General features: G+C 36.0%; 1 protein-coding gene across 1 annotated transcript in view; it reads left to right on the top strand.

The window, feature by feature from the left end:
• BAIAP2L1 (BAR/IMD domain containing adaptor protein 2 like 1) overlaps positions 1-19,624 on the top strand; it is a 131,243-nt gene that overhangs the window by 61,545 nt on the left and 50,074 nt on the right. The gene's annotated exons all lie outside the window — the stretch shown is intronic.

Here is a 19,624-nt window from a genome sequence, read left to right as displayed (position 1 = left end):
TGCCAAGATCCAGCAGCTATATTGGCTTGCTTTCTGTTCCTCAAACATGACACACCATCTCCATGTCTTCACACTGGCTGTCCACTATACAGCAGCTAGGGGAACTGGGAAAAGACTTCTGCAGAAGGTGGGCTTTGAGCTGATTCTTGAAGGAAGGCAGAGAAACTAAGGAGTAGATCATGATGACTTCAAGCTCAAAATGGTAGACTTCAATTGAACCCTCCAATCAGGCCCACTTCAGACCATTCTTGACTCGGGCATCTCTTATATAACTAATGAAAGTGTTACTGATGATATAAAAAAATTGTTCTTTCTCTTCTTGCATTATTTTCCATTTAACTCTGTATGTATCTAGGTGTTTATACATTATCTCACCCATTAGAATGTAATCTTATTGAGGGTAGGGACTTTTTTTTTCTTTTTGCCCTTTTATCTTGAGTACCTAACAGAGGTGCTTGACATAGTAAAAACTCAGTAAATGATGGCTGATCGACTATGTGGTACTGCCTTTCATAGATGTCGAATGAGAGGATCGTAGACGTAGTATTGGAAGGGACCCTAGAGACCACCAAATCCAACCTTATTTTACAGATGAGAAAACTGATGTACAGAGAGATTGCGACTTGCCCAGGGTCCCACATCTAGTATGTGTCTGAGGCATGTGTTCTTGACTCCATGTGTCCCACCTGTCTGCCTCCTGTACCTGATATTTGTAAATTTTTTTGTAACTTCATAATTTGTAGCTGATTCACCTGTGAATTTAATATGTTTCAGCTTGTTTCTCACTGGGGAAAAATGCAAAAAAAAATGGCAACTCAAAACTATGCAAATGTACTTAGGATAAAAAGAACTCCTCCCATCTCCCTGAAAACTGACTAGTATTTTAGAAATAGTTCACAAAGTAGGCAAATTAAACCAAATATCCTACCATTTATGACACTGTATCTAGCACAGTTAAATATATGTATTAACTTATTCCTAAAAATCTTGACTGTAGTTAGACTATAATACATATCCTGGCTAGGTAGTTAACCATACAAAGACATTCTTAATAGTCCTTTTTCATAATAACTTGGAATTTTGTGACCCTACAAAGCCTATTGATGTTTTATAATTTTAACAGTCATTCATGACAACATACACATCCCACTTTCATTCCTATCATGGTGAACATGAAGGTGCTTTTTAAAAGGAAAACCTCTTTTGTCTGATGGTTGTTAACCTGCTGTAGCCATAGTTACAAAATAACATTAGTAAATTAGTTTATTTGAATCCAGGAGTAGATAAATGTTGCATTTGCCATAAGTCATTCTTAATTGCATGTGTTACTTCCTTTAAAATGTAATTGGGACTTTTTTTTTTTACAATTTGTGCTATTTAGACAATTGTAATAGCTGCATATTTGGCAAGCTATTAAAATTTTCAGTGGTATTTCCCCCCATAAAAATATAATTGGTTTTAGATTTTCTTTAATACAGTTAAATTGAAAGAATTGCCATAAATATATGACAACTTTAGACTAATCTTGAGAGGCAATGGAATGAAGAGTTTGGCATTAGAAAGATGCCAAGATCTGTGTTTGAATCTTGGCTCAGCCACTGACTACCTGGGTGACTTTGGGCAAAGCACTTAACTTCTTAGGGATTCAGGTTCTCCATTTGTATGTACAAATAAACAAACACATAAATAGGCAGGCAAAAAATAAATAAGGGGGTTGGAATAGGTGACATCTAAAGTTCCTTCCCACTCTAAATTTTATTATTATTTTCATTCTCCTGATGCAAACTAAGTAAATAACATAGAATACAATAGCTCACTCTCAACACTAAACAATCATCTTTAGAAAGGTATCTTAAACAAGTTTGGGAAGTTAAGTTGAAATAAGCATAGTATGTAGATGTTGTGTTTTATGGAGCCTTGGAGCTTTCTGCTAACCTTTTATAAAGGAACTATAAAGATTCTTTGTTAAAAAAGTAGTCTCAAGTTACTAGATAAGGTTAAGATCTGGTTATAACTCTTCTAACCTCTGAGTACCACCATAATATTCAGGGGTTGCTTGTTAATAATACTCTGATCTTGGGGTGTAATTCTCTTTGAAGAAGGCAGCTAGGTAGTAGAGTAGATCCATCACTGGGCCTGAAATCAGGAGGACCTGAGTTCAAATGCAGCCTGATGTGTGAGACCCTGGGCAAGTCACTTATCTCAGGGCAAGCCAACCAATCTCTGTTTGCCTCAGTTTCCTCCAACTGTAAAATGGAGATAACAATGAGCTCCTACCTCCCAGGGTTGTTATAAGGATCAAATGAGATATCTGTAAAGTATATAGCACAGTACCTGGCACATAGTAGGCACTGAAATACCTGTTTCCTTCCTTCCTTATCAATATGCTGCTAACAGTGGCTAGATGTATTAGAAAGAGCACTGGACTTGGGATGGAAGACCCAACTTCAAATATTAGCAGTGGGATCTTTGGGAAATCACTTAAGCAATTTGAGTTTCCATTTCCTTATCTGTGAAATAGACATACAGTCTATACTACTTAACTCTCCAGGTTGTTGTAAAGAAAGCTCTCCATCAAATGTACTTCCTTCCTTTCACTGGAAAGTCTGGGGAGTTAGACTATGGTTGTGGAATGTTGCATATGATATCTCATGGGTCCAGTCCATCAACTGGTTTTGCGGAACTGTTTTCCCTTTTTTAATCTTTGTTAAAAAGGGAAGCCTCCATGGGTCCCCTTGAAGGCAGGGCCATATTCAGAAATCAATAAGACTTTAAAACAAACAAAAAAAGAAAGTTCTATAACTATGTAAGTCATTGTTTTCCTTTTTCCTAAGAGATGAGAATAGCTTTTAAACTACTTGTCTGTAAAGCTAAAGAAAGGATAATTTGACTGTTTTATCTCCATTAAAATCCAATATTAATGCCCCATGAGGTATGCAGGCAAACTGGCTCCTCAGAGTAAGCTCTGGAGAGTTTGATCAAGCTGGAAATGTTTTGAGGACCACCCTGCAACAAACTGCATGGGTGTTTCTTGGAAGACCAGGCTAATGAAGTTCCTGAGAGGCTCATTATCAAGGAGTTTGACCATTAGGTGACTTTTTTTCCTAGGCATAGCAACTCATGAAGATGGTAATAATAATTAATAAAAGTAGCTAACATCTCTATAACCCTTTACTTATGTCATTTGATCCTCATATCAACTTTCTGAGGTAGGTACTATTGTCTGCATCTTACAGATGAGAAAATTAAAGCAAACAGAGGTTAGGTGACTTGCCCAGGGTCACACAGCTAGTAAGTGTCTGGCAAGATTTGAATTGGGGAAAACCTGGCATGTTGCTCTATCCACTGTACCACCTGGTATGGAGATGCTTCACATTTTAATGTAAAAAAATGATAGGTGTTTTCTTTCTCACCTTTATGCTATGTAGCACTGAAGCATTCAGTGAAGTACTTAATATTATTTACTTCTGTGGATGATATTGAATAAGGATTGTTAGGTAATGAAATAGACACTTGAGGATGTGGAACCTTCTTAAATTTAGACCTGTAAGAACAAGGTCAGTCAATAACTGTGATATGGTTTATGACACAGGAATGAGTGAGCTGATAATAAAACAAGCAACAGATGTAACAAAGGACTGGGTTCAAATTCCAGACCCTTTACTATTTCTGTGACTGGGCAAGTCAGTTACTTCTTGCTGCCTCATCTTCCTTATCTGTAAAAAGAGGGAGAAGACCTAGAGGATCCTCTCTAGATCTAAATCTATGATTTGTAGGGTCCTGGAAGCTCTTGGAATTTCTTTAAGCTTTCCTGACTAGCAGTAGTTAAATATATACTCACATTTGGATTATAGCCTTCTTCTTAAACTTTAAGAATAGTTTCATTTGCTGATATGTTGAGATCTGCATTTGTCTCACAATGCTTTCTTTGCTTGACTAGGATTTAGATGGAAAGCCATTTCTTCATATATGAAGAGGCATTGTTTTCCTTTTAAAGTTTATATTTCTTAGTCTCGACTAATGTGTCTACATGTCTCCTAAAGTTTGTTACTGTTGTGAAATGAAAAAGATAAGCTTTGTCATCCTCATTCATTATTTATAGTACACCTGTTTGGGTTTTTTGTTGTTGTTAACATTAAATGGTGGTTCTTGTGCCTTAATTTACCAATTGCCTAAAAAACAAGATTAATTTTTAATGTCAATTTGCCTTGATAGAATAAGCCTTCAGTAAAGTCTTGATCTTTTAATGGTGAGGGGTTTTTTTTATTTTTATGCCTGAAGAAAACAATCTTTGTTTATGTATATGGACTCAACTTAGTAAATTATTTCTTTGATATACATAATTAATATACTTGAACAAACCTTTATATGAATGAACATTTTTCATTTGGATTTCAAAGATAAGAATGATGCGTCCAAATCAAACTTAGAAAATGTTTTTTTCTTAATTTATACTACATTTATTGCTTAATTTGTCAACATTGTAGCACAGTGGGTAGGCTAACTAGAAATGAGTTAGTTGCCACTAACTTTAATTTGCTTCTGGAATCAAAATTTATGGGGCATAAAATAATACTGTGCAGAATTATCCAGGTCTAGAATACTTCTATTATCTCAGCAACATAACAATGTTCCATAATTTGTTTAAATGATTTCTCCATTAAGAGTCTGCTTGTTTTATTAAAAGATCATATTATTCATATCATAATTTTGTATTTACCTTATATCAGTAATAATTCCTTAAAGAAAATGTCAAAGTGCCTCCTATTGGCAATTCAGGTAAATGAGCACATCAAGATAGTTGACTTTTATAGGGTTAAATGAATAAAGCCCTTACTTGGATGGAGTAAGAAGAGCTCTTCCTCTGAGTGCTGAATATAATGAACACTATAAGAACTTTTGGTCCTTCAATTTAAAAGCATCAGAACTTAGCATCTAGTTAGCATAATTAGTTAAATTGTCTAGGGGTAAGTTCTGACTTCAACCTCCCCTCAGTAACAACTTTAAGTGGTAAATTCTGAGGTCCTTCTTCCTACCCCTCTCAATCAATATTCACCCTCATGAACATGACATGTTTTTGTATATCTTATTCAGGAAAAAATGACATATAATTAGAGATCTGAAAGGAAATATTTCACAGATAATAGCTATATTTTCTTACATTTAAAAATAGTTATTGATATCTTTTGTTTTTATCAAAATTTCTCCTGATGTCCTTCCTACCCCCCTCCCAAAGAACCATCCTGTATAACAAGTAATATTTTTAAAGGAGAAAAAAAAGGAAGGAGAGAAAAATCAGAACTAATTAATATGTTCAAAAAAATTGAAACTTATTCAGTAGTTCACACTGCAAAGGAGTAGAACCAGGATGCCATCTCATATCTGTCTCTTCTGTGAGGCCATGCTTGTTCTTAGTAATTTTGAAAAATTCACTCTTCTTATTCCTAGTTCTCTGCTCCTTCATAGTTGTGGCTGCTAGCAGTATTTTTTCTTTGACCGACAAACTGTAGATTTTGGCAATAATGTTCCTAGAAGTTTTCATTTTAGGGTTTCAGGAGGTAATCAATGGATTCTTTCAATTTCAACTTTGCGCTTTAAGAGATGTGAGCAGTTTTCTTTCAAGATTTCTTTTTTTTTTAAGGCAATTGGGGTTAAGTGACTTGCCCAGGGTCACACAGCAAGTAAGTGTCAAGTGTTTGGTCTGAGGCCGAATTTGAACTCAGGTACTCCTGACTTCAGGGCAGGTGCTCTATCCACTTCGCCACCTAGCTGCCCCATCTTTCAAGATTTCTTAAGATATGATGGTTAGGCTCCTTTTTTTGGTCATAGCTTTTAGCTAATCCAGTAATTCTTTTTTTTTCTCTTTGATCTGTTTTCTAGGTCAGTTGTTTTGCTATAACCTATCTTTCATTTCTTTTGTTTTTTTAATCTTTTAATCTTGTTTAAATATTTCTTGTTGCCTCAAGGAGTCAATTGGTTTCAAGTTTGTCCATTCTCAATTTTGAGTTTGTTATATGGGCAAGGTTTTGTGTCTCTTATGCCAAACCGTTAATTCCTTTTCTAGTTCTTTCATAATTCTCATTTCTTATATAATTTTTTCCTCTAGCACTTTCACTTATAAAAATATTTTGAGCTCTTTTTTATTATTATTATTATTATTATTATTATTATTATCATTATTATTATTATTCATCTCTTCCAAGAATTCTAGTTGAATTTGTGCCTGATCCATGTTTTGCTATGAGGCCTTGTTTGTAAGTGTTTTGGAATTATTCTTTTTCTAGGTGTGTCTAAAGCATCCCTGTCTTAGTAATAGCTTGGTGGGATTTTTTGTTGTTGTTCACTTATAATTCTACCTACTTCCAGATTTTGGACTCACTGTTAGGGCCAGGTTCTGCATATTATTAGAGGGAAGATCTGGGATTGGTTCTGGGGTTTGGGACTGTTTTTAGGGTATTTGTGTCCCCAGTGCCTACTACAGTACCTAACACAGTGGATACGTAATAAATATTTGATTGCATTAAGTAAGAATGTGAAAGGTTTTTTGCATTAATATTTCTATGCTGTACTCCTGCTGAATTATTTTATTATTTCTATTACCTTTTTGGCTGAAATTATTGAATTTTCTAAACACTGCTACAAATGATATTTTTATTTCTTTATTTCCATTATTAATGCCTCTAATTTGCTATCTTAGTGCAATTATTAGGATTTCCATATCAAATAAAAGTGTTGGAAGTAAACATCTTGCATATATTTTTAGTGGCGATGCTTCTTTTTCCCAATAGCTATTCTTTTATTCTAGTCATTTAACTAGTTATGAATCTCTTTAACTCCACTGTCTTCTAGTCCCTATCTTTCCAACTTGTATATAAGAACAGCATGAAATATTTTATCAGATGTTTTGCTAAAATCTAGGCATATGATGTCTTTAACATTTCCTGGGCTAGTAATACTTTTTTTAAAAATGAAATAAAATTAATCTATCATGATCTGTTATCAGTAAAACCTCCTGACTGTAGAATTTTGCCAGAAATCTAAGTAAAAGTACATTGGTCTATATTTGAGTGTGCCATGTGGGAATTAGTTGTTTTTTTTGCAATCTAGTCATGTTTAACCTGGACAAAAGTTATCATTTGTTTAGGTTTGGGGTTTGTTTTGTTTTGGTTTTTGTGGGGAGGAGAAATGGCAAAAAGGTAGAGAATAGAATATGATCATTGTCTTCAGTTATTGAAAGGATGTCACGTGGAAGAAAGACTAGATAAATGAAGCTGCTTCTCTGCTAGCTCTTCCACTTCTTGTCCTCACTGCTCCTGTTAGGCACATCTAGTCCTGCTCATGAAATGATAAAGCAGTGACAAATTATTTTAATTAACTGCCACCCCTTACAGGATGCTAAGAAAGTGTTATGCTATTGTCTTGGCAAGCAGTTCCCACTAATCCATAGAACTACCAAAGTTCTGAGGTTAGCTCTTTAGGCGATGCAAACAAGTCTAGTCTACTCAAGAGGAGTAGAGGATTCTGCTTTGTCCAATCAGCTGTTAGCCAGTCAAGCCTCATCTTACAGTAAAGCAGATGCAAAGCCTATATTTCCCCTCTATTTCTCTCCTTTAGTATAGAACAACCAAGAACCTCCTGAGAGGCTTCTCTTTTCTCCAGCTGTGAAGGCCACAAGAGGTCAATAGCCTCAAAGAGCACCATAATTCAGCTAGCTTCCAATGAGCTTTCAAATAAGCTTCCAAGTCTTTTTCAGCCAATCAGAAAAGCAGTACTTTTCCTAATAGCAGGCTCCCAGCAAAGCAGTTGAAACCTTCCCATCAGCTTACTCCCATTGGCTTGCCTTTTTTTTTTTAATTTGCTGTGCCTCATATCAGAGCCTCCTGTGGTCAGTGACTTATTTTTGTCTTATGAGGTAACAAAACTCACAAAATCCACATTCCTACCAGGTACAAACCTAAAAGTTCTTGTTGAATCTTTCCACAGCCTCCAAACAGTGATTGACCTATAGTTGCATCACTTATAATCTATAAAACTCTAAAACACAATCACATACAAATGATCTGATGAGAGAAAATACCCCACAGCCATCATTACTTCAGTCATTTCTCTTCCTTCAAATAAGTCCTGTCCTTTTTGTACATTTATCTGAGGGGCAGTTTTGTCTCTCTACCCATCCCAACAGTCTGCACTGTGTCTTCTTCACATTTTATCTGAGAGACTGTGTTTCTTCACAAGCTGATTGCGTCCTTTTTTCCTTACACAAAGTTCTTTCTCTTCTTTCAGCAACCAAACTGTTCACATAAGAAAGGGACATATTCTTACACTCTGAAGAAACACTGTAAAGAACCATTGCTGGATTAGAATCCATAATAAGATTGTAGAGTTTGGCCCATAGATAATTCTTGTCTACCAAATCTGATGGTACATCAATGAATGCTATGTTCTATAAATAATCATCTTCTTCAATATTTTCCTTTAAAACATGAAGGAAAGATATCAATAATCAGTAGTAGAATAATTGTGTTTTGTTTATAAGATATTACTTAGAGAAACTCAGTTCTGTAGTTTGAGAAAACTGGCCCAGAATTTTAGGATCATAGGACCACAGATTTAAAGCTGCAAGGAATCTTAGAACTTTCAGGACAGTACTCTAGTTATTGATGAGGAAATAGATGCCTAGGGTGATATTGCCCAAATACATAGAAGTGGTAAGCAACAAAGCTAGAATTAGAACCCAGGTCCTCTAGCTGCAAGTCCACTAGTCTTTCTAGTACAGTATACTGCCTCCCAAGAGACTGCAAAAACAAAAAGACTGCACAGGACCAAGAGCTATTTTATATTTTTATTTTATGGGTTACCCTGACCTAAGAATCTGTTAGCTACTGGCTAATCTATTGATGATGAACTTGTCTGAACTTAAATTGGTCTTTGGATAGAAGACAGTGTTGCTGGGATTGTGGTCAAAACCCTTCCAATTTGGTAGAAACCACCAGATCTTGTTCTCCATTGGCATAACCTTCAAGAATCCAAGGCCACCTCCACACCACAATGAGGTTTGCGGCAGGATTTTTGTGGTGGATGGTGATGCAAAATAAGGAAGAGAGTGCTTAAGAATCGCACAGTTTTTTAGAGCACCTACAAATATTAATTTAACTCTTAGTCTTCTAAGGGCAAGGTCTTTGTTCAATGACCAGCAAATTGATATACCGTATGAAGAGTTGAGCCACATCAAGATTGGCATACTTGCTGTAAATGAAACCCGAAGACGTAAAGATACAGTTGAATGGAAGGATGATTTGCAAGTTCTAGCAGAGGCAAATAAGAGCTGGCAAAATTGGTTTGATCATAGGCCTAAAAGGAGTAAGAAACATTATTTCACAGGACACTTGGTTGTTTTTGTCTTACAGCACTTATGAGCAAAAATGCCAGTGAAAAGATAACTGAATCTTAAGTACTAACGTGGTGAGGAACATGAAGTAAATATTCTATCAAGAAATTGACAAGATCCTCAAAACCAAGTCAAGCATCTGTCTTAATACCAAATGTCTTCAATGCAAAAGTAGGCAAAGAGGAAGCAGTGAAAGAGTGTCAGAAAATATATTTTGGAACTAAATGAAAGAAAACAAAGATTTGTAGATCACTCAGAAGCCTAGTGCATGTGCCTCATGAATATTTTCTTCAGGAACACAATTGGAAGGCACTGGACATTGTGATTAGAACTTAGCTGACTGAAGACACATGGTTACCAACAAAGAAATTATTTTAAAATCAGCTGTCTGTGTGCAGTCAAACCATCAGTGAGTTAAAATAAAAGGCAAAGCCAACAACAAATTGGGGAAAGGGGCAGAATGAGAAGATAATACTGTAATGTAGTTGAAATACTCACAACCTGACCTATTTAAACAAGTTGTTGCTACTCAAAAAAAAAATAGGAAATGGGCAAATAAAGACAAAGATTCCTCCAAATTAGAAGTGGACCAAGTGAACTTCTTACAGAAGATTAACCAACACAGCAAGGAGAGTCAAAGAGCCTAGAAGCCACCTTATTCTAATTAATTCAGCAAGCACTTATTAAGCAATTAATATGCAAGGCACATTGAGTGTCACTGAGGGTATAAGAATACAACAAGCTTACATTCTACTATGGGGAGAGTAACACATACATAGATAAATATTATATACACACACAATAAACAAAAAATAAAGGGGGATGAGAGTACTAATAACACAGAAGGTTTCTTGTAGGAGGTAACAATTGACATAAGCCATGAGGGAACTAGAGATTCCCAGGAGAGCATTCTAAGCATGAGGAATAGACTGTAAAGTCATAGAGACAAATGATGAAATATTATGCAGAGGGAACACCATATAGGTTAGTTCGCCTGGCACACAGAGTATGGGAAGAGGATTAATGTGAAAGAAGTCTAGAAAAATAAGTGAGAGCCAGAGTGAAAGACTTTAAATGTCAAACAGAAGCAATAAGGAGTCACTGAATTTTCCTGAGCTGGGAAGTGATACAGTCAGACCTATGCTTTAGGAATACTGGTTTCATAGCTATGTGACGATGTGTTGGAGGATGGAGGCTGGAAGCCAGAAGTCCAGTTAGGAGGCCATTGCAGCAATTCAGGTTAAAAAATGGGTCTGAATTAGATATCTTTCTAGAGACTGTCTTCATTTATGTCAAGAATTGCAGTATGCCCAGGACCTCCAACAGTTAAATCATTTGGACAAAGCTCCCACCTTGAGTATCCAAAGTTAAATTAGAACCTTAGAAACTAAGGTTGTTGACTAGATGAATTCTACAGTCCCGATCCCTTAACTTTAGGTAATGCAACAACAACAACAAAATCAGATCAGTGTAACTAGAACTGTATACCCATTAATAGTATTTGTGTTGGTTCTGATGGTGGTGTTAGCCTTTTTAAAGATTAAGCAAGAAAATAATGTCAAAAGTAGCAGAACTGGGATCCTTAAAGGAGACACAAAGCAAATGTACTTTTTTTTTCTTTTTGCTAACTTACTATTTGATCATTTGTTTGGCTCTGCCTGATTAAAAATCTAGGACTGGGGTTAAGATTTTTCCCTTCTTTTGTCTGTGTATTCAGTAATTTCTGTCAATAGTTTTCAAGTTTTTTTTTTAATATACTTAATTCAGTCAGCCAACAAGCCTTTATTAAGCCTATGCTTTGTGCCAGGTGTTGGGGATTCAAAGACAAAAATAAAAGTCCCTGCCTTACGTTCTATGGGGGAAGCAACACTTGTAAACATATGAATATATACAAAATATGTATGAAGTAAATAGAGTAATTTGAAGGAGGGCAGGTAGGTGGCACAGTGGATTCATCTTCCTAAGTTTAAATCTGGCCTCAGATACTTACTAGCTGTGTGACCCTGGGCTACTCACTTAACCCTGTTCCCTCAGTTTCTTCATTTGTAAAATGAGCTGGAGAAGGAAATGGTAAACCACTCCAGGATCTTTGCCAAGAAAACCCCAAATGAGGTTATGAAGAGTCAGACATGACTGAAATGACTAAACAACAACAAAAATTTAGAGGAAACCATTAGCAGCATAATAATAATAATATATAGCAGCTGAGGGGATAATAATAATAATAGCTTATTCAAAGTGTATACTTTGAAGTTTGCAAAGCACTTTACAAATATCTCATTTTATCCTTTACAATAACTCTGTGAGATAGGCACTCTTATCATCCCCTCTTTACAGATGAGAAAACTGAGACAAAATTGAGGCTAAGTGACTTGCCCAGGGAAAAACAGCTGGTTAATCCTTGGGGCAAGATTTGAATTCTGGTCTTCCTGACTCCATGTCCAATGTTTTATCCACTGTGCCATCTGGCTTCATATAGGAGGTAGTGTTGGAGGTTAGCTCTGAAGGAAGTTAGGGATTCTAAGAGGCAGAGGTGAGGAGGAAGCTCGTTCCAGATATAAGGGCAGCCTATGCCAAAGTTATGGTGAAGAACATTAACAGGGCTAGTTTGTCTGGCAATGTAAGTATTTAAAGCCTGGCAAGATCATAAAATCTACTTTACCTGCTCTGCTCCCAGGTGAACCACTACCAGCTGTCAATCTAGTATACATAGGGTGTTTCTATGTGTAAAAATATCTTTTTCCCTTATATTATAAAAATATTTAATGGTGTTGCTTTGCTGCATTTGATATTTGGTTTTTGATATATCAATTTTGCCTTATTACATGTATGACTTTAATACTGTATAGACCTAAAAAAGTTTGCCATTTTTTAAAAAACCAAGTTCAGGTACATCAATGAACATATAGAGGTGTACCTAAGTGTTGATTTGATTCTTTGATTCGGCAAACATTTGTTTAGTGGGTAATATATATTCAAAGCACTATGCCTAGGGATAGAGAGATTAAATAAATATAGAATCTGCCCTCAAGGGCTTACATTCTAATATAGAAATGCAGAGGGGGAAAGACATATCTACAAATAAATAGAATACAGATCTGCATGACATATAGGGTGCTAGGAGAGTTCTGAGGCAGTTGTAACTTAGAATATAGTTTTTCTTTCTAGTTTTATTATTTATCAGTTTCTTTCCATTTTCTCCTTGAAGCATCCAGGTGGTATAATGGATTGGGTGCTGGACTTCAAATCATTTAACTTCCTTTATCCTTGGGTTCCTCATCTATAAAATGGGAGTGATAATAGCACCTACCTGACAGGATTGTTGTGAGAGTCAAATGAGATAATATATCTATGTAAAACACTTTGCAGACCTTAAAGTATACTGAATTGCCAATAATCATCCAACATTTGTAGAGTCATATGCTTATGTGTTTATTTCTTTTCTAAGTAGATTTAAGTGAGTTTCTGTGTTTATCTTTTAAAATAAATTACCCTGCATTTTGTATATTTATAAATGCCTTCTATTAATTTTTCATTTTATTTTCTCTATCTCATAAATAAATGAGTAAAATTTGTCAAAGAAAGTACATTCTTATACTCTCTAGTAATATATTTATATTTAATAAGACCCAAGTCATAGAGGAAGAAGGATGAGATAGCTGTCCCCGTTACTTTTATGTCAGTTTGGGGACGGGTGGGGGCAGGGGGCTGTGCTTCGTCCTTAACACGTTTAGGGCCTCCTGCATACTCTGGGTCCAGCGTTTCTGGAAAATATGGCAACTCAAAAATACAAGTTCAGGGAGCCCCTTAATGCCCTCAATTGATTTGGGATCAGATTTTAGATCAAACCTACTCCAAATATCACCCTAATATGGAGAACTAAGAAGAAACTTCAGGACATCACTATTCTGTCCCTGCCACAGAGGTATTATTTAAAATTAAGAGTCTAGGGAATTAGAAAGAGGCAATGTGGTCCACTCTGTGTTCCTGCCACCCCACCCCCACTCAACAGTTTGGCTTTTCTGCCAGTCTTTTTATCTGTTTAAAAGAGCTAGGAGCTCAGAAATTGTTTAAGGTATACATCCCTACCCAGGAAATATTTAGCATGAATCCAAAGTCAGAGGGAAGGGTGCCAAGGTGAAAAGTGATGCTGGTCCAGACCTGTGGTCTCTTCATCTCTCTAAGGGATCACCCTATACCAATGCTAGATCATCTACAGTTTACTGAGAGGTGAAGGAACTTGCCTGTGGTCACACAGTATTTGTCAATCCTTTTGACTCCCATGCTGGCACTCTATCCACTATCCCATGTTGGCTTCCAGTCAGTTAGATAGTATAAAAAGAGGTGGTTTGGTATTGAGGAAAGTGCATTGGGACTGGAGTCAGAGAACCTGGGTTTGAATCTAGGCTCTGCTGCCTACTATTCCTTGGGCTATGCTGGGTAAGTCATTTCAGTTCTCTAGACTGCCTTTCTTGAATTTCCTTAAATTTCTGATCCTGGGTCCTGTGGGAGTTTTTGAGGGCAGTGTAACATTTGTTATTTGTTGGTCAAATAGAACATACTTTTTTTAATTAACAGGGTCTATTTTTCTTACTATTATTTTCACATTTGGTTATCTCCAGTAACTTGTTTTGTTTTCTTTTTCTCTAATAAATATTTATTTTTTGATCTTGTTTGTAAATTACCTACATGCCACCAGTATCTCTTCCCCACCCCTTCCAAAGAATATAATAAAATAATAAAAAACGTATTTTAAAAAATTAAGAAAAAGAGGAGAAAAAATAAGCAAAACCAATAAATAAGTAGAAAAACAATATGAAAAAATACACGAAATATTCCATACCTCAAGACTTAGTGTCTATAATGACTTCTTTTCAACAGAAGGTATATTTCTACTCTCTTTGTTGTTGTTGTTTTGAGGATTGGGGGTACAGGAGGCCTCACTGCTCACTTTTAAGTGGAGGAACATGTAGGTGATAATTTAGCTGTACTTACAGTGATTTTTGGAATTATTAAGTATACAGTCATATATGTACCATAAAAATAGAAATGTTATATACATATAGATACATTTCTGCTTATATTTTTAGTATATGTTTTTCTTTTCTTTTTTTTAAATTATTTTTAGGCAATTGGGGTTAAGTGACTTACTTGTCCAGGGTCACACAGCTAGTAAGTGTCAAGTGTTTGGTCTGAGGCCAGGTTTGAACTCAAGTCCTCCTGACTTCAGGGCCAGTGCTCTATCCACTGCCCCCACCTAGCTTCCCCTTATTATATGTTTTTCACTTCCATTATCAAGAGCAATAAATACTTCCTTTGAGTCCTTATCTAAATCTCTTAAATATTCATTATTATTATTATTTACTCTGTAATTTTGTTTTCATGGTAAATAATCTTTGTGAATGGATGAAAAATTTCAAATTGAAATATTTTAATGGGATTCCAAAACATTTTCCATTTAAAACAAGGACTCGTCTTGGTATAGTTGAAAAAGCACTGGATTTAGAGTTAGAAGGCCTGGGTTAGAATCTAATCTCTGCTACTTACTCTCTAGGTTCACATCCCACCTTTACCACATACTAGCTGCATGACCTTGCATAAATCATTTCACTTCTCCAGGCCTCAGTTTCCTAATCTGTAAATCTCCTAACAGTCAGGATAATGGTTAGGTCAGACCTAACCTGTTTGGTAATACTAATGCTAACTTTTAAAAATGTGGTTTTTATACTTAGAATTCTAGTGTTGGCATATTCCACAGTTGTCACATTGTATAAAAACAGGAGTAAAATAGATCAACATAGAGACATTAGAGCTTGTCCAGCCCAAACTCCCCTCATTTTACAGATGGGGAACTGAGTCCTAGAGAGGTGAAATGATTGGCCCAGGATGACACAGCTGGTATGTGGTAAAGGTGGGATTGGAATCCTTTGGATTCCAGTCCAGTGCTACTGTACTGCACTGAAGGGAGCCAGGTTCTGATATCTGGCCACTGGACCCAGATGGCTTTGAAGGAGAGAGTGAGGCTGTTGACTTTGCACAGCCCTCCTTCACTCAAATCCAATTCATTTGCAAGTCATGACATCATCTTCCTGATGTTACCGTCCTCTTTGAGATGAAGGACAAACAATAACCACACTGAAGACATTTTAATGAACAAACTTGATGACAGACTCTTTTCTTATTTTATTTCCCTTTTTTTAAATTTTATTTAGTTTTAGGGTTCCTTTCTTTTACATTTTCAGTTTCAAATTCTCTCCCTTCCTCCCACTCCTCCCTCACCCGCTGAGAAGGCAAGCAGTATCAATTATACGTGTAAAATCATGCAAAATATACTTCCATATTACCCATATCATAAAAAACAAAAAAGCAATCAATTATAATAGAGTGAGAAAATTATAATTTAATTTGCATTCAGAGTTCATCATTTCTCTCTCTGGATAGCATTTTTTCATCATGAGTGCTTTGTAATTGTCTTGAATCATTGTGTTAATCAGAGTAGCCAAGTCTTTCACAGTTGATCATCATTACAACATTGCTATTACTGTGCACAATGATCTCCCAGTTCTTCTCACTTCATTTTGCATCAGTTCATATAGTTCTTTCCATGTTTTTTTGAAATTACTCTCCTTGTCATTTCTTACAGCATAATAGTACTCTATCACAATCGTATGCCACAACTTGTTCAGCCATTCCCCAATTGATAAGCATCCCCTCAATTTCCAATTCTTTGTCATTACAAAAAGAGCTGCTATAAATATGTTTGTACATATAGGCCCTTTTCCTTTTATCTCTTTGGGGTACAGACCTAGTAATAGTATTGTTAGATCAAAGCATATGCACAGTTTTATAGCCCTTTGGGCATAGTTCCAAATTGTTCTCTAGAATGTTTGGACCAGTTCACATCTCCACCACTACCACCACCAACAACAACTAGCATACCAATTTTCCTCCTCCCCTCCAGCATTTGTCATTTCTGATAATGTGAGGTGGTACCTCAGAGTTGTTTTAATTTGTATTTCTCTAATCAATAGTGATTTAGGGCATTTTTTCATATGATTATAGATAGCTTCAATTCTCCTGAAAACTGCCTATTCATATCCTTTGACTGTTTATCAATTAGGAAATGGCTCTTATTTTTATAAATTTGACTCAGTTCTCTATGTATTTGAGAAATGAATCCTTTACCAGAGAAATTTGCTATAAAATTTTTTGATATTGCTTCATTGTCTGGTTACTTTTAGTAAAGTGTAGTTTCCCTGGTTATCTCTGAAATTAGGTCATTTTTTTTTCTTTGCTTTGTCTGATATCATGATTGCTACCCTTGCCTTTTTAACTTCAGCTGAAGCATAATAGATTCTGCTTCAGCCCTTTATTTTAACTCTGTGTGTGTGTGTTTCTGTTTCATGTTTAAACAACATATTGTTGGATTCTGATTTCTAATCCATTCTGCTGTCTGCTTCCATTTTATGGGTGAACTAATCCCATTCACATTCACAGTTATGATTACTCTGTATTTCTCTTCTTTTACTTTCTTCTATTTATCCTTCTTTCTCTTTTTATCCTCCTCAAAAGTCTGTTTTGCTTCTGACTGCTGCCTCCCTTAATCCAGCCTCCCCTTTTATCATCTGCCAATCAGTGCCAGCTGCATCCAGAACCAGCATATGGTCCCCTGTAATCTCTTTCTGACCAGTTGTCTGACCCCTTTACCATCTCTGGGCTGCTGTCATCTTGGCCACCTCCAAAGCCCACCACTGGTGTTGCCACTTCACAGATCTTAGTAACACAAACCTCTCCTGCTGACCTCCTAAGTTGTCTTTGGCTGGAAAAAAAAATATCTAGCTCTGACCTCTTGTTTGCTTTGCCTCTCCGGAATTGGATTTGAGGCATTATTTCAAAGTTATTTGAAGGAGAATGTTGGGAGAATTTAGCTGGGCTGCTGCCTGTCCTCTGCCATCTTGACTCCTATTATTTCCCTTTTGAGGTGATAGTTATGGAGTTGCTGCTCTATTTAAGAGAGCTAAAGGTCCATCTAAATTATGAAGTCAAACTTCATTTACATGTTAGGAGAGATTTTAGTAGAATAGATTCTTAGGTGTTTCCTTAACTATTTTTTTAAGCTGTGAGAAGCCAAATTTGTGAAAACATTTAGTAAGAATTTTTCTTACAGAAGTTGTCCCAAAAGTTAATTGAGTTATTATTAAGTTCTATTATTCTTGTGCCTGCCTAAGACTTTTAGGCAGCCTATATAATCTATCTGAGAGAATCTGAACAAGGTCTCCCAAAGTCTTTGTCCTCTTTAAAGCTTTATCTTTTTTTTTTCTTTTTCTTTTTCTTTGTTTTGGCAAGGCAATTGGGGTTAAGTGACTTGCCCAAGGTCACACAGCTACTAAGTGTTATATGTTTGAGGCCAGATTTGAACCCTGGATGTCCTGAATCCAGGGCCAGTGCTCTATCCACTGCCCCACCTAGCTGCCCTTAAAGCTTTATTTTTAAATCAGATCTTTAAAGTGCACTGAGTTTTGTATAATGCACTATGCAAACCTTAAAGCACTAAATAAATGGGAATTGTTCTACTTATTATCTTTGCCTCACAACATAGGTGTAATCACAGCCCAAATAACCCCTAAAGTGGAGAATTTGTGTAATCCTAGAAGTCCCTTTGGATACATAGTAAGACTCTTAGTGAAAAAGTGAAGAAACTCTTCTGCAAATTGTTGCTTGAAGGTCCCACTTTAAAGTTATACCAATATCTCAGCTTCATTTTTATGAATTTAAGTGGAAAATTGATGAGACAGATTACTTTTAAATTATATTTAGTTTTTTAAATGTATGTAATCCCATTTCCTTAGTATGTCCATATGACAATATAATTCATTCTTTTTTTTTTGGCTTTTTTGATGGGCAGTTGGGGTTAAGTGACTTGCCCAGAGTCACACAGCTAGTAAGTGTCAAGTGTGTAGGGTCAGATTTGAACTCAGGTCCTCTTGACTCCAAAGCTCTATCCACTGCACCACCTAGCTGCCCCAATATAATTCATTCTTACTAAATCACAGTAGGTTTATGTCCTCCAGGTTTATTCTCCAAATACTAACTCAAAATCTAAAAGAGGAGACATGATTAAGCCTTTACTTATGGTGTCTCTGAGGGTCTGATAACATCAAGTTAATTCGAGCTTGGAGATGCCTGTAGATCTGCTCTTATGATCTGGGGCTAGTCTTTTTCCAAGTTTCTTCTTTCCCCTTTCAAAGGTAATTTACGTAAGAAGAGGTCACAGCAATAAAAATAAACAGAGGCATGTGGTGTGAACATTTCAAACATAAAGTAACATTTGATATTAATATTAAGCTACTCTAAATGCTTAAAATAACAGAAGATATTTTCATTTTCTATTTCAAGATAAACCTTTGGCAGCATCATAGCAAAGATGAGGGTTTGGGTTGGGTTTTTTTTGTTGTTGTTGTTGGCTTACTAAATCCCTCTGACCAAGGATTTAGTGTCTGATGCTTTGAGGTCTACTTTTAAATTCCATGCACTGTGAGGGACAAGAATAACAAGCTGTGTAAGGTTAGGTTTTCCATTCCTGGTCCACAGAGTGAATGGCTTATTTTATTAAGCTTTTGCACCAGGGTGTGAACAAGAAACCATAGGAAGGGTGTGTTAGTGATGAGAGAGTTCAAAGACATAACTATATTCCCTTCTCTCTTGTGCCTCACTGCTTTCCAGCATTAGCAGATAATTTTCTCAGCACATTTTCAGATCGACATATTATATAAAATTGGAGAAATGTATTTAATGAAAAAACATGTGAATAGCATGTCCTTCACATATATTGCTATTTAAGTAAAAATATTGTAATTTAAGCAATTTTTTAAAGTAAACTTGCTTTACCAAGAACAAGTTGCTTTATTTGAAGCAATTTTGTATGTATTTGAAGAGTTTCTCTTTGCAGTCTCTGCCAAGGTGTTGCCCATGGACTCATAACATATATTTAATTACTTTATGAAATCTTTGAAAATGACTTACATTTGGGGGCAGCTAGGTGGCGCAGTGGATAGAGCACTGGCCCGGGATTCAGGAGGGCTTGAGTTCAAATCCAACCTCAGACACATACCACTTACTAGCTCTGTGATTCTGGGCAAGTCACTTAACCCCATTGCCTAGCCAAAAAAAAAAAAAAACGAAAATGACTTACATTGAAGGTATACTTGATGCAAATATGACAAAGGAATAGGAAAG

Source organism: Phascolarctos cinereus, unplaced genomic scaffold (genome assembly GCF_003287225.1).
Source record: "Phascolarctos cinereus isolate Bilbo 61053 unplaced genomic scaffold, phaCin_HiC Scaffold_4;HRSCAF=312, whole genome shotgun sequence".
Taxonomy (NCBI): Eukaryota; Metazoa; Chordata; class Mammalia; order Diprotodontia; family Phascolarctidae; genus Phascolarctos; species Phascolarctos cinereus.
Note: the sequence above shows the minus strand (reverse complement) of the source record. Positions and strands in the feature narration are given on the sequence as shown.